The sequence below is a fragment of the Lolium rigidum genome, chromosome 5 (genome assembly GCF_022539505.1).
Source record: "Lolium rigidum isolate FL_2022 chromosome 5, APGP_CSIRO_Lrig_0.1, whole genome shotgun sequence".
Taxonomy (NCBI): Eukaryota; Viridiplantae; Streptophyta; class Magnoliopsida; order Poales; family Poaceae; genus Lolium; species Lolium rigidum.
This window is the reverse complement of record NC_061512.1, coordinates 245,027,738-245,042,430: the sequence shown is the minus strand read 5'-3', so window position 1 is coordinate 245,042,430 and position 14,693 is coordinate 245,027,738.

Genomic DNA, 14,693 nt, shown 5'->3' with positions numbered 1-14,693 from the left:
TAGCCATGGCTTGTGTAAGCAAAGGTGGGGGGAGTGTCATCCTTAAATAAACTAAAATACATGTGTAAACAAAAGAGAAGAGGGATGATCTACCTTGCTGGTAGAGATGACGTCCTTCATGGGAGCCGCTCTTTGGAGGTCTGTTTGTCAAGGGGGTTAGAGTACCCGCTACCAGTCGTTGACAACAACAAACACCTCTCAAAACTTTACTTTTATTCTCTTTATATGATTTCAAAACTGAAAAAGCTCTAGCACATGATTTAATCCCTGCTTCCCTCTGCGAAGGGCCTGTCTTTTACTTTATGTTAAACCTATTTCCATCCATCTCAAGCAAGCATTTGAGTTGTTGTGATCAAACCATTATATTGTGATTTGCTTCATCATGTCTTTACTCTTCCTTGTTTAGTACAAGTTTTATCTGAATGAATATGGCTTTGCAAGTTATCAATGATCATTATGATTGAGTATGCAGGATGAGCCACATAAGCTTTAATATGAGAGCGCTGCTCAATAGATAAGTATAATCTGTTAACTGTTCTCTGACCAAGAACGAAGTTTGCCATCACCAACTATGATTTCTTATGCACCTTTATTTGTGATTACCTTATACTTGTTTCAAGTTGAATTATATGAGGAAGTTGTTTACTAGAATGTCTTGTGTGAATGAATATGATGCTTCTTGTCCGTATTTTATTTATCGACTCTTCACTCCATAAACATGTGGTCCTGTTTACCGAGTTCGGTTTCGCTTGGGGACAAGCGAAGTCTAAGCTTGGGGGAGTTGATACGTCCAATTTGCATCACTATTTTATATCATAATTTGTCGTTATTCATTGATATATTTCATATTTGGAGATGATACTTATGTTATTTCATCTATTTTGCATGTTTCATGATTATTGGAGGATCGCGCACCGGAGCCGGGATTACTGCTGGAAAAAGCACCGTCGGAATGCAATATTTCGGAAGATCAACAGTTGAAGGAAATTATACGAAAATTCCTATTTTTCCAGATGACGAAGGGAGCCAGAAGGGGGAGCTGAGAAGGGCCGCCATGGGCCCCCCCCACAGGCCGGCGCGGGCCCTGCCCTGGCCGCGCTGCCCTGTGAGGAGGGGGGCCCACAGCCCCTCTCGCCTCCTTTTCTTCGCGTATGCCTTCGTCCCGAAAACCTAAGCCGGAGGGGTACGTCGAACAGAGCCACGGCCGCCTCGCGGGGTGGACAACACCGGAGAGAAAAGAGCTCTCCGGCGGGCAGGAATCCGCCGGGAAATTCCCTCCCGGAGGGGGAAATCGACGCCATCGTCACCGTCATCAAGCTGGACATCATCTCCATCACCATCACCATCATCTTCATCATCATCACCGCCGTCTCCACCGCTGCACCTCGTCACCGCTGTAGCAATTTGGGTTTGATCTTGATTGTTTGATAGGGGAAACTCTCCCGGTGTTGATTTCTACTTGTTATTGATGCTATTGAGTGAAACCGTTGAACCAAGGTTTATGTTCAGATTGTTATTCATTATCATATCACCTCTGATCATGTTCCATATGATGTCTCGTGAGTAGTTCGTTTAGTTCTTGAGGACATGGGTGAAGTCTAAATGTTAGTAGTGAAGTATGGTTGAGTAATATTCAATGTTATGATATTTAAGTTGTGGTGTTATTCTTCTAGTGGTGTCGTGTGAACGTCGACTACATGACACTTCACCTTTATGGGCCTAGGGGAATGCATCTTGTACTCGTTTGCCAATTGCGGGGTTGCCGGAGTGACGAAACCCGAGCCCCCGTTGGTATATCGATGCGGGAGGGATCGCGGGATCTCGTAGTTTAAGGCTGTGGTTAGATTTATCTTAATTACTTTCTTGTAGTTGTGGATGCTTGCAAGGGGTATAATCACAAGTATGTATTAGTCCTAGGAAGGGCGGTACATTAGCATAGGTTCACCCACACAACACTTATCAAAACAATGAAGATTAATTAGCCGTATGAAGCGAAAGCACTAGACTAAAATCCCGTGTGTCCTCGAGAACGTTTGGTCATTATAAGTAAACAAACCAGCTTGTCCTTTGTGCTAAAAAGGATTGGGCCACTCGCTGCAATTATTACTCTCGCAGTTTACTTACTCGTACTTTATTCATCTGTTACATTAAAACCCCCTGAATACTTGTCACGTGAGCATTTACAGTGAATCCTTCATCGAAACTGCTTGTCAACACCTTCTGCTCCTCGTTGGGATCGACATTCTTACTTATCGAAGATACTGCGATACACCCCCTATACTTGTGGGTCATCAGTGCTCTCGATGAAGTAGACCTGTCTACCCCTTCAGAGGAACGCACCAGAGCTTTGCGCCAGGAACTTAATTACATGGTGGCGCATTCTCTGCACCGTCATTCAGAGAGCCTGGTGAACGCCTTTGAGCGCGTTGCGGTACGGGTGGTGCAGGAAATCATGAAGCATCAGTACTCTCCGTCAGGACCTACCTTAGGGACTCACCAGGGAGAGATACCGTTCCAAATCAAACCGCCGCTGCCATTCGCGCTTGCAGCTCCAGAACTACAGGGTTCGCCGGCGTACGTCGTCTACAAGGTGGGAGGTGACCCTGGCGATTGCCAGTTCCTATATGAGCCGCCTAAAGAGATCCCACATGGATACGTGTGCACATACGTGCCGGACTGCAATGCCTTGGCGCGCACGAACCAGGGTGCACCATCAGGGATTCTTGGAGCAGACACCGATAAACAGGCATGGCTAGCTAAATATGCCACAGGAACGAGTCATGAAAGCTCGGTCCCTGCAGCTCATACCATGGAACAGATCAACACCATCTTGAGAGACCAGTTCGGCATCCTGCCGAAGAGGAAGGCAATCGGCTACTCCAAGCCGTACCCCGACGAGTATGATTCGATCCCGCTGCCACCCAAATATCGGCTCCCCGAATTCTCAAAGTTCAATGGATCAGAAGGGTCTAGCTCGATCGAGCACGTGAGCCGATATTTGGCACAGTTGGGCATGATTTCAGCATCGGATCCGCTACGTGTGAGGTTTTTTGCGCTATCTCTCACGGGATCGGCTTTTGGGTGGTACACCTCTTTGCCACCGAACTCAGTTCGGACGTGGAAGCAAATGGAAGAGCAGTTTCATGTCCAATACCACTCAGAAGATACAGAGGCTGGCATTGCCGATCTCACGCAGGTGCGGCAGAAGCGGGGAGAAACGGTGTCGGAATACATTCAGCGTTTCAGGGCTGTCAGAAACCGATGTTATTCGGTTCGTTTAACTGAGAAAGAAGCAGTTGATCTGGCAGCATTGGGCCTCGCAACGCCGATCAAGGATCTGGCTTTCCAAGTAGAGTACGGTTCATTGGCGCAAATGGTCCAGAAACTAACATCGTATGAGCGGCGTCACCCTGAATTGTACCAGGACAAGTTCAAGCGTCCGGTAGGCCTGATCGAGACAGAAGAAGCTGAAGATGCTGCAGAAGATCTGGAGGTAGCCGTGGCTGAATGGGCTCGGGGGGCAACCCTCGTGTCCTGCAAATGGGTGAAGCAACAAGGGCCTGCAAAGGGGTTTGACTTCGATGTGAGCAAAGCTGAGCAGATATTTGATCTATTGTTAAAGGAAAAGCAGCTGAAGTTACCCGGAGGCCATAAAATCCCTACGGCGCAAGAAATGAACGGGAGACCATACTGCAAGTGGCATCACTCGTCCACCCATACCACCAATGACTGCAAAGAGTTTCGTCGGCAGATCCAAATGGCAATAGAACAAGGCCAATTGATCTTTGGTCAGTTTACCATGAAAGTGGACACGCATCCGTTCCCTGGCGTCAACATGGTGGAATTCACTCACCCCACGCGGCATCCGCCACGTTTCTCATTTGATGTTAACATGGTAGGACCTGTACACCACCATGGCAAGGATAAAGAAGACACCAGTCACTCCCGTGCCAAGGATAAGGAGGAGGCCGATCCACGTGACCGGCCCCGATATAATGACAGACGGTACCTCACCGAAGAACAAGTGAGAAGTGTGCGATATCAACGGCCATTTTCTGCACATCTCCTTAACAAGTATGAGCGTCAGTATGACCATCGTCGGCAGTACGACAAAGAAGATGAAAGATATCGTCGATCTGATGTGGACAATGGGAGGTATCGTCGGTATGATAGAGACGACGAAGGATATGAGCGCCGCGCTAAGGGAAGGTCAAGGGAGCAGGAAGACATGGATAGACACTGGGACTGCCCTTTCTTCAAGCATTGCTGGGACGCAGGAATGAGCCGATTACCTACAATCGACAATTGCCCAGAGTGTAGACAGCGAAGAAGGACGCCGCGAAGTTTCGGTTTTCAAGCGTCTAGGGCCTCTCCCACCACAGAACAAACGAGCTGAGTCATCTCAAGATGAAGACTTTGAGGAGTCAGAAGATGAAGAAGTGGATAGATACCACCGGCCAAGGTGGTGTCCTGATGGGCTCAGCCACTCCCGGAAGCGTAGAGTTCAGCGGCTACGTAGCTTGGAGCAAGCCGAGGCGCAATACCTGCACACGTTGAGGAAAGCTCGGCCCGATCTGGCCGTAAAAATCCAGCAAACTTTGGACGAGGAGAATCGTCCACAGAAGAAAGAATGGCGCCCCAAGCAAGTAAAAGCCGATGTGGGTACATCGGCTGGCACAAATATGGTGTTCATACTTCCCTCGGAGTTTCGAGCTCCAGAAACTGAAGAAGTGCCGATAGCACGGTTGACTGCGGTCCACGGCCAGTTATCTTTGAGAAGCCACGAGAGAAGGGCTACAAACATCTGAAGGCCCTGTACCTGAAAGGTTATATCAATGGGCAGCCCGTCGGCAGGATGCTGGTTGACATGGGAGCGGCAGTCAACATAATGCCATACTCCATGTTACGGCGTTTGGGACGCTCTAACGCAGACTTGATCAAGACCAATGTCACACTAAGCGACTTCAACGGCCAAGCCTCAGAGACGCAAGGTGTTTTGAACGTGGATTTAACCGTAGGCCGAAAAACCATCCCTACAATGTTCTTCATTGTCGACAGCAAAAGCACCTACGCTGTCCTGCTAGGGAGGGATTGGATTCACGCCAACTGCTGCATCCCATCGATGATGCACCAATGCCTGATACAGTGGGATGGAGATGAGGTGGAGGTCGTGCATGCAGATGATTCGATCGAGATCTCCATAGCTGGCATGAATATTTGGTACTCGGAAGGCCAAGGGCCGCTCCCCGGAACCAGTTTGGACGGCTGTGAGCGCATCGAGGTGACAAAAAACGGGGTGAGGCTGGTCTTATCCACCGGCCTAACCGAGTAACAAGATCAACATCCATCGACGTGCGTGACAAGGCCGATCCCTGCGATCGGCCCCAAAAAATAAAAAGTGAGGATCTCACCCCAAGCATGTCACGTAGCCAGAGTAAAGCACAACATCGAGCTAGCAGGTGGAGCCGATGTTCAGGTACAATTCCTGGAATTAGATTACTAGAAAGCCGATATCTTCAATTACTTGAAAGATTCGGCTCGGGGGGCACCTAAACGGATAAGATACAAGGCCATGAAGTATGTTCCCAGGGATTGTCAACGACCAGCATCGCAAGAAATTTTCGCAAGAAACATTTCCCAAGTATATGGGATGATGGACAGTGAGACATGGGGGCCGATACATGAAATCGGCCAAATAAAAAAAAACAAATGTATACAAAACAACAGGAGGCGAAGTACAGCCGATGCATAGACATCGACTTTAGAATAAAAAGCCGATGTGCAGCCATCGACTCAAGAGGTATAAACTGTTACAAGCAAAGGTACAAGCTCAATTGAGCAGTCGTCAGGGTACATAGAGAAGCTCTACTGAAGGAATGCCTCGAGAGCATGGAGGGCGTCAGCACGGACACGATCCACCTCGGCGATCTCGGCCTCATCATCTTCGTCCTTGCCTGTCACCAGCTGCTTGTTTAGGGCACGTATTTCGGCCAGATCAGTCTTCAGTTCAGCTTTGAGGCCTTCTGCTTCCTCGTGGGAGTGGGCAATTAGGGCTTCCTTATCTTGGATGAGCTTTTTGGTTGCCCGGACCCTCTCTTCAAGGTCTTCCAACTCCTTTCGCAAGGTCTCAAGTTCAGCAGTGCTGACAGAGGTGTCAGTTTTGGCGTCCAAAGCTGCCTTCTTCTCGTTAAGCCGCTGACATTTGTCTGCAATATCGGCTTTCAACGGAAGCTGGGCATGGTGTAGACCGATTCTCTGACGAGCCAATCTCACCCTTGACCTGTAGGCAGACAGAGTCACAACCGGCCAGAGTTTCACCTGCAACGTCACTGGGAGATGAGACTGGACGTCTTCAAGGATGCTCTTCACTTCGTCAGGATTTTCAACCAATGTCTCAATTGAGGAGGAGAGCAGGGCTTTGAGATGCTGGAGTTGACCATGGGTAGCGCTAGGTCCTGGCTCTTCGCCTGCTTTAGATGGAGCCGGTTCGATGGATTCAGGGTCGAACGTTAGTAAGATTGAGAGGTCATGACCCTGACAAACAATGAGAACAGTGTCAGTATACAGCGAAAGAGAAAGGTAGAGCTAAGGAAAGGGAGTGTACCTCTCCTAAAACCAGAGGAACAGCCGATGAAGAGGTGATCGGCTCTTGTGTTTCTGCTGTGGGCTTGCCCAAGGTGGCAACCTTGTCAGCTACACTGTCAGGAGTTGCTAGGTCCAGGGTGGCGGATGGCATCAATACTTCCTCGACTTCCCCACTGGAGGTGTCATCAGTCTGCAGAGAAAGTGGTTAGCCGTTAAGAGCAGCAACAGGTTAGCATGAAATATGAGCCAAGGAGAATATGATCCAAAACCTCCTGGTTTGATGAAGAGGCTTGCTGTTCCTTGCGATCTCTCTTGATACATCGGCTCTTTGTGCGTAATCCGCCCTGCCCTGCTTTGATGGGAGCTTGGGAAGCAGCAGGTTCAGGAGCTGACCTTTTCTTGGAAGCTGACGGTGGCAAGTCTGGCTGGCTCTGTGTGGTGGTTTTCCCAGAGTTGCCCGAGCTCGAGTCCCATCGACTGGACGGTGTCTCCTCGCTGGAGTTTTCTTCAGTAGAGGTCTGTAAAAGAAATACAAGCATGTTGCAGAAGCCTAGAAGGATAGATAAAATCAGCCAAGGCATGGATCAGCTTACGTGCAAACTTTCATGGGCTGGAGTAGGGTTTTGGCGCTTCAAGGCCTTCCTGGCAGCTACTTTCCTCACTGCTGTTCTCGCCTTAGCTGAGGCTCGGGGGGCAGCTGGCCTAGAAGATGCTCTGCTCTTGGGAGCCGATTTTGGTGAAATCGGCTGGCCCTGCATCACGACCTTTTTCAAGGGTGGTGAGTTTTTGCAGAAGAGGACCACCGGCGCTGGTGGGAGGAAGTTGAAAGGGGAGCCGTCGTCATGTACAGGTTCTGGACCGTCTTGTTGCTGAAAGAAGACAGAGCAGGATTGTAAAAGGAAAGAAATCATTGTGAAGCCACTTCAAGATAATTCGTGAGTAGTGGTACCTGTTCTGCAGGGATGTCATATTCAGCATCAAGTTGTTTCAGCAACGGTCCCAGGGCTCTCCTAAAGGCATGAGTCTTCCACATTGGCCACCAAGTCTCAAAACCATCGGTTGATGAGGTGAAAGAGAGGTTGTGAGGAATTGGGATGGTTAGAGTGTCAAAGAAAGAGTAACACCTCTGACCCGTGAGGACATCGGGCAGATTAGCTCTGCTCTCTGTTAAGTGGTGGAGGAAGAAATGGGGAGACACCTGCCCAAGACCAAATTGCCGGGCTGCTACGACCGGTTGATAAGACTCATAACCAGGTTTGATGATCCTGTTTGAGGTGCTCATGCCAACTGGAAGGAAGCAAGGACGGATCATGATGGAATACAATTGCCGAGTGCTGGCGTCATCGGCAAAGCTGTCTAGCCTGAAGGAGACTGGATTTTCAAAATTTTCAGACTCTGTATAAGGAAAGAAGAGAGGATTGTCCAGGCCTTGGTAGAAAATTCTGAACCACTCCGATGTCTCCTTGAGGGTCAGTCTACTACCTGGAAGGCTATATAGAGCTTGGCCATAGTTAGTGCACCGGATTGGCTTCCCGTTAATGTCTGGAAAGGTGCAAGTGGCCAAAGGTGGAAAGTTTGGGACATGGTTCTCGAAATACAGTTGAGCCCATAGTTGAATAAACCACCAGGGACCTCCTGTTTTGACTGTCTTTTGGGAAAATAGTTTGACAGACATTAGTTGGAGATATCGATAGACCTCTCCAAGGAACAGTTTGCCAATGCCCAGATGTGTGCCTCTGGCAAGTTCATAGGCCAAGGAGAGATAGTTCTTGGTTGGAGCGAGTGAGGGGCCACAGAATATGAAGTGTTCCAACCAGAAATTCAGGAAGGCCGTGTGTTCTTTCTCTGTCACAGGGCCTTTGTTTTTCATGTGGCGTCGAAGATAAGCACCCCAGTTTGTGCACTCTGTTTTGGAAGAGAGTGTGAAAGGGACCTTTGGTAGCATAAAGGCAGAGGGGCTTGGGGATGCAATGTCTAGGCCAGTGATCGTGGCCACGTCTAGTAGGGTTGGTGTCATGGGGCCATGGCCAAATATGAAGCAATTCAAAGCGTCAGACCAAAAGTAGCCGATGGTTTTCAGAAGGTTTTCATGTTTCTCAAGTGGAGACAGTGATAAAGCTAAAGCATCGGCTATTCCTGTGGTTTCCCATGTGGCTTGGTGGGTTTTGGATATTCTTTTGTACCATGAAACCCAATCTTCAGGAGGATTAGGCCAGGCTCGTAAGCAGTCGGCCCAAGAAGTTAGATCTAAATTCTGGTTCACGAAGGGAATCCTATTGGCCTCGCATGAAATCAAATGGGCGGGACTCTCGGTAGAAAGAGGGCCAAGACAGAGAGAATTTGGAAGAGAAGGATGCGGCAGTAGAATGTCTGAAACCTAAAAAATTAATGACGGAATGAGACATTAATTCAGGTGTTTGCTGTTAATTCTAACATTGTGCTCGGGTAGCGAGGAGCGGTTGAGGGTTACCTTCAGGCCAGAGACCATGGTGTTGGCGTTGGATGATTCCGCCATTGGATTCGCTGTGGAGTTGGGTCTGCGCGATCGAGATCTGAGAGTCGCGTGGCTGTAATTTGGGTCTGTTCGAGCGGTGATTTGGGGATCTGAGTTTGCTCTTTCAGATAAGGGTTGTAGGTTACCGTTTGAAATAGGCAACTGATTTGGCCTTACTCACGTTTTATGGTGAAGGCCGATGCGCTGCCATCGGCTATGTGCGCGTTGACTCGCTTTGACAATCGGCAAAATTGGTATGAAGGCAAAATCGACATAGAAGTACTCTTCATTGATCGAAAGAGGGATTTTACAAGAAAGAGCCGATTGCTCTCAAAAGGGTGGTCTGCTCTCAAAGGAGCCGATTCCTACTACTAGTTCTATGCTAGTGGGCCCTAGCCTAGGGGCCATCGCTGCCCTCGTCGTCGCCGTCGTAGCTGCCGTCGGCGCTGCTGCCGGCGGGCTCCTCGTCACTGCTGCCGTAGTCCTCGGCAGGGGCCTCTTCCTCGTCGTCATCGTCGTCGTCGTCGGCGGCATCCGACCCGGCGCGGAAGCGCTTCGCCGGCGGCTCGTCGGAGGATGTGTCATCCTCCTCTTCCTCCTCCTCGTCGGACGAGGAGAAGCCGTCCCAGGAGAAGAGGTCGTCGTCACTCTCCTCCTCCAACCCCCCATCCACAAGGAATTGGAGATTGTCCTCCCCGTCGGCCAGGGAGGCGTCGTCCTCTGACCCGTCGGTGAAGACCCAATCCCTCTCGTCCCACCATTCTGGGGTGAGAGCTTCGTACGCTGCCATCAGGTCGAAGTCCTGCTCCGGTTCGCTGGAGGAGGAGGATTGGAAGGATAGGCCTGAGGAGGCAGAGGAGGAGGAGGAATCCATGGTGGAAGGAGGGCTTGCGAGTGCTACAGAGGATGAGGAGGCGATGAGGAAGTAAACGGCTCAACGGAGTTTAAATAAAGGGGATATAGTAGAGATTTAATGTTACGGCGGTTTCCGAGGACATGGTGCCAAAACTGTCAAATCGTGCAGAGAAGTTGAGAAGGCAAGGCATCATGATGACATTCAATTGCTTCTTTGTCTGATGAGGATATTTTGAGTAAAGCAAGTCACCTATGCATATCTTTGGGGGAAAATAAAAAGGAAGCTTTAGCTGCAGTATCTATTAAAGAGGTAGATGACAATCGAACTCTAGTAATCTTAAAGAAAAATGTTGAGACTAGTTTAGACAAGGAAGAAGGACAAAGTATTTTAGATCCTGGAGATTTGATAATAGAGGAGGCGCAAGAGTTATTGGAACAAGACGATCTGCTAATGCCTATAATTAAACTTAAGAAACCTCGAAAGAAGAGAGATTTTGACTTGTCTAGGGTTCGTAGAAGTGCTAGATTCAAAAATAAATTTTCATGTTAAAATGAGTTCAATAAAAGGTTTATTCTGGAACTCAGATGGTTTTGGTGATGTTGCGAAACACTTGTTTGTGAAAGAACAATTAAGGGAGAAAAAATTAGATTTTATTGCCTTACTAGAGACGGTGAGATCTATTTTTTCAATACATTTTCTTAAAAATTTGGCAAATGGGCTAGACTTTTCTTGGTTTTGTCTTCCACCTCATGGGAGGTCTGGAGGTATCCTAGTTGGAATAAATAATGCATCACTACAAGTTGGTACAGTTGAAACTGGGAATTTTTGTGTCAAATTACATGTTAGATGTAAACATGATGGATTTGAGTGGGTATTAGTGCCAGTCTATGGCGCTGCTCAAGATGCTCATATAGCACAATTCCTAGCTAAACTTGCCAGGATGGGTGGTTCGGGATCCACACCTTCTCTTATTGGAGGGGATTTTAACATTTTGAGGAGAAAAGAGGATAAGAATAATGATAATGTCAAGCCACATTGGCCTTTCGTTTTTAATGCCATTATTGAGAGCCTAAATTTGCGAGAGATTGCTCTCTCAGGTAGGCAATTCACTTGGGCTAATCGAAGGGAAAGTCTAACGTATGAGAAGCTTGACAGAATCCTTTCGACGGTTGAGTGGGAACAAAAATTCTCTCTAGTCACAGTTAGAGCTTTAACAAGGACTGACTCTGACCATGCTCCTTCGTTAATTGATTCGGGTAATCATGCTCATATTGGCAATAAAGCTCACTTTTATTTTGAAACATCATGGTTGAAACATGAGATTTTTTATTAGATAGTGAGAGCTGAATGGGAGACTAAGACCCGTGGGAATTCTCCTATTGCCATTTGGCAGAATAAAATCAGACACTTGAAGCGTTTTCTTAAAGGTTGGGCAAAATGTTTAAGTGGATAATATAAGAAAGAAAAAAGAAAATTTGCTTTTATTAATAGATGAATTGGACTTGAAAGCTGAGTCAATTCCTCTAGATGATGATGAGAGAGCAAACTTAAGAAAGGCAAATGGTGATTTAACAAAACTTCGTAGAGATGAGGAATCTAAATGGGCATAAAGAGCCAAGGTAAAACATATTCAAGAAGGGGGAAACAATACTAAATATTTTCACCTAATTGCAAATGGAAAACATCGAAGAAAGAATTTTTTTTCAAGTAGAACAAGAGGAAAGAACCATAGTGGGTGATGAAAATTTACAACTCTATATTTTTGAATATTATAAGAAGTTGTTTGAAGAGCCAGCTACTTCTACCCTAACACTGAGTGAGGAGTATACACATGATATTCCGCAATTAACCCAAGAGGAGAATAATATCCTTGTTGTTTGATTCACAGAGAAGGAAGTCAAGGATGCTATTTTCTAAATGGAGTTAAATAAATCTCCAGGACCTGATGGTTTTCCAGCTGAGTTCTATCAAACCTTCTGGGAAGTTATCAAGGGTGATTTAATGTCAATATTCTATCAACTGCATTCAGGGGAACTACAGTTGTTCAAATTTAATTTTGGTGTTATTACCCTATTGCCTAAGAAGGAGAATGCGGTTCAAATCCAGCAATATAGACCAATCTGTCTTATTAATGTTAGTTTTAAAATATTCACGAAAGTCACTACTATTAGAGCTAATGCTGTTGCCAAAACAGTTATTACCTCTACATAGTCGGCATTCATGCCAGGACGACATATTCTTGAAGGAGTAGTTGTCTTACATGAAACTATTCATGAACTTCATCGGAAGAAAATTGATTGGGTGATATTTAAAATTGATTTTGAGAAAGCCTATGATAAAGTAAAATGGTCTTTTCTTCAACAAGTTATGCGCATGAAAGGATTTGATCCCAAATGGTGTCATCTCATCGAGCAATTTGTTAGGAGAGGAAGTGTTGGGATCAAGGTTAATGATGATATTGGTCATTATTTTGAAACTAGGAAGGGTCTTCGACAGGGTGACCCGTTGTCACCTATGTTGTTTAATATTATGATACGTCTCAAACGTATCTATAATTTCTTATGTTCCATGCTAGTTTTATGACAATACTCACATGTTTTATATACACTTTATATCATTTTGATGCATTTTCCGGCACTAACCTATTAACAAGATGCCGAACCGCCAGTTCCTATTTTCTGCTGTTTTTGGTTTCAGAAATCCTACACAGGAAATATTCTCGGAATTGGACGAAACAAAAGCCCACGGTCTTATTTTCCACGGAGCCTTCCAGAACACCGAAGAGGAGACGGAGAGGGGACACGAGGCGGCCATACCATAGGGGGGCGTGATGTCTACGGGTGCTTCTATTCTTGTAGACAGTGTTGGGCCTCCAAGAGCAGAGGTTTGTAGAACAGCAGCAAGTTTCCCTTAAGTGGATCACCCAAGGTTTATCGAACTCAGGGAGGAAGAGGTCAAAGATATCCCTCTCATGCAACCCTGCAACCACAAAGCAAGAAGTCTCTTGTGTCCCCAACACACCTAATAGGTGCACTAGTTCGGCGAAGAGATAGTGAAATACAGGTGGTATGAATATATATGAGCAGTAGTAACGGCGTGTAGTTGATGATGGTAATATGGTAGCAGTAGTAACGCAGTAAAACAGTAAATAAGCAGCGATAGCAGTATTTAGGAACAAGGCCTAGGGATTAGACTTTCACTAGTGGACACTCTCAACATTGATCACATAACAGAATAGATAAATGCATACTCTACACTCTTGTTGGATGATGAACACATTGCGTAGGATTACACGAACCCTCAATGCCGGAGTTAACAAGCTCCACAATTCAATGTTCATATTAAAATAACCTTAGAGTGCAAGAAAGATCAACACGACTAAACCAAGTACTAACACAGCATGCACACTCGTCACCTTCACACTATGTAGGAGGAATAGATCACATCAATACTATCATAGCAATAGTTAACTTCACAATCTACAAGAGATCATGATCATAGCATACGCCAAGTACTAACACGGATGCACACACTCGTCACCATTACACCGTGCGGGAGGAATAAAACTACTTTAATAACATTGCTAGAGTAGCACATAGATAAATTGTGATACAAAACACATTGCAATCATAAAGAGATATAAATAAGCACTTCACTACGCCATTCATAACGGTGAGTAAGTATTCCGTGAAATATAGCCTAAGAGACCCACACGGTGCACACACTGTCACCTTTACACACGTGGGACAAGGAGTCTCCGGAGATCACATAAGTAAAACTCACTTGACTAGCACAATGACATCTAGATTACACGCATCATCATATGAATCTCAATCATGTAAGGCAGCTCATGAGATTATTGTATTGAAGCACATAGGAGAGAGATGAACCACATAGCTACCGGTACAGCCCCGAGCCTCGATGGAGAACTACTCCCTCCTCATGGGAGACATCAGCGTTGATGAAGATGGTGGTGGTGTCGATGGAGGAGCCTTCCGGGGGCACTTCCCCATCCCGGCGGCGTGCCGGAACAGAGACTCCTGTCCCCCAGATCTTGGCTTCGCGATGGCGGTGGCTCTGGAAGGTTTCTCGTACCGTGGCTTTTTCGTCCCGAGGTTTTAGGTCTGGGACCTTTAAATAGGCGAAGAGGCGGAGTCGGAGGGGCAACGAGGCGATGACACCATAAGGCGGCGCGGCCAGGGCCTGGGCCGCGCCGGCCTATCATCTGGGGCCCCTGTGGCCCCCCTCTGGCGACTCTCGGGTGTTCTGGAAGCTTCGTGGAAAAATAGGATGCTGGGTCTTGATTTCGTCCGATTTCGAGAATATTTCCTTACTAGGATTTCTGGAACCAAAAACAGCAGAAAACAGGAAATGGCCCTTCGGCATCTCGTCAATAGGTTAGTTCCGGAAAACGCATAATAATGACATATAATGTGCATAAAACATGTAGATATCATCAATAATGTGGCATGGAACATAAGAAATTATCGATACGTTGGAGACGTATCAGCATCCCCAAGCTTAGTTCCGCTCGTCCCGAGCGAGTAAAACGATAACAAAGATAATTTCTGAAGTGACATGCCATCATAACCTTGATCATACCGTAAACATATGTAATGAATGCAGCGATCAAAACAATGGTAATGACATGAGTAAACAACTGAATCATAAAGCAAAGACTTTTCATGAATAGTACTTAAAGACAAGCATCAATAAGTCTTGCATAAGAGTTAACTCATAAAGCAATAAATCAAAGTA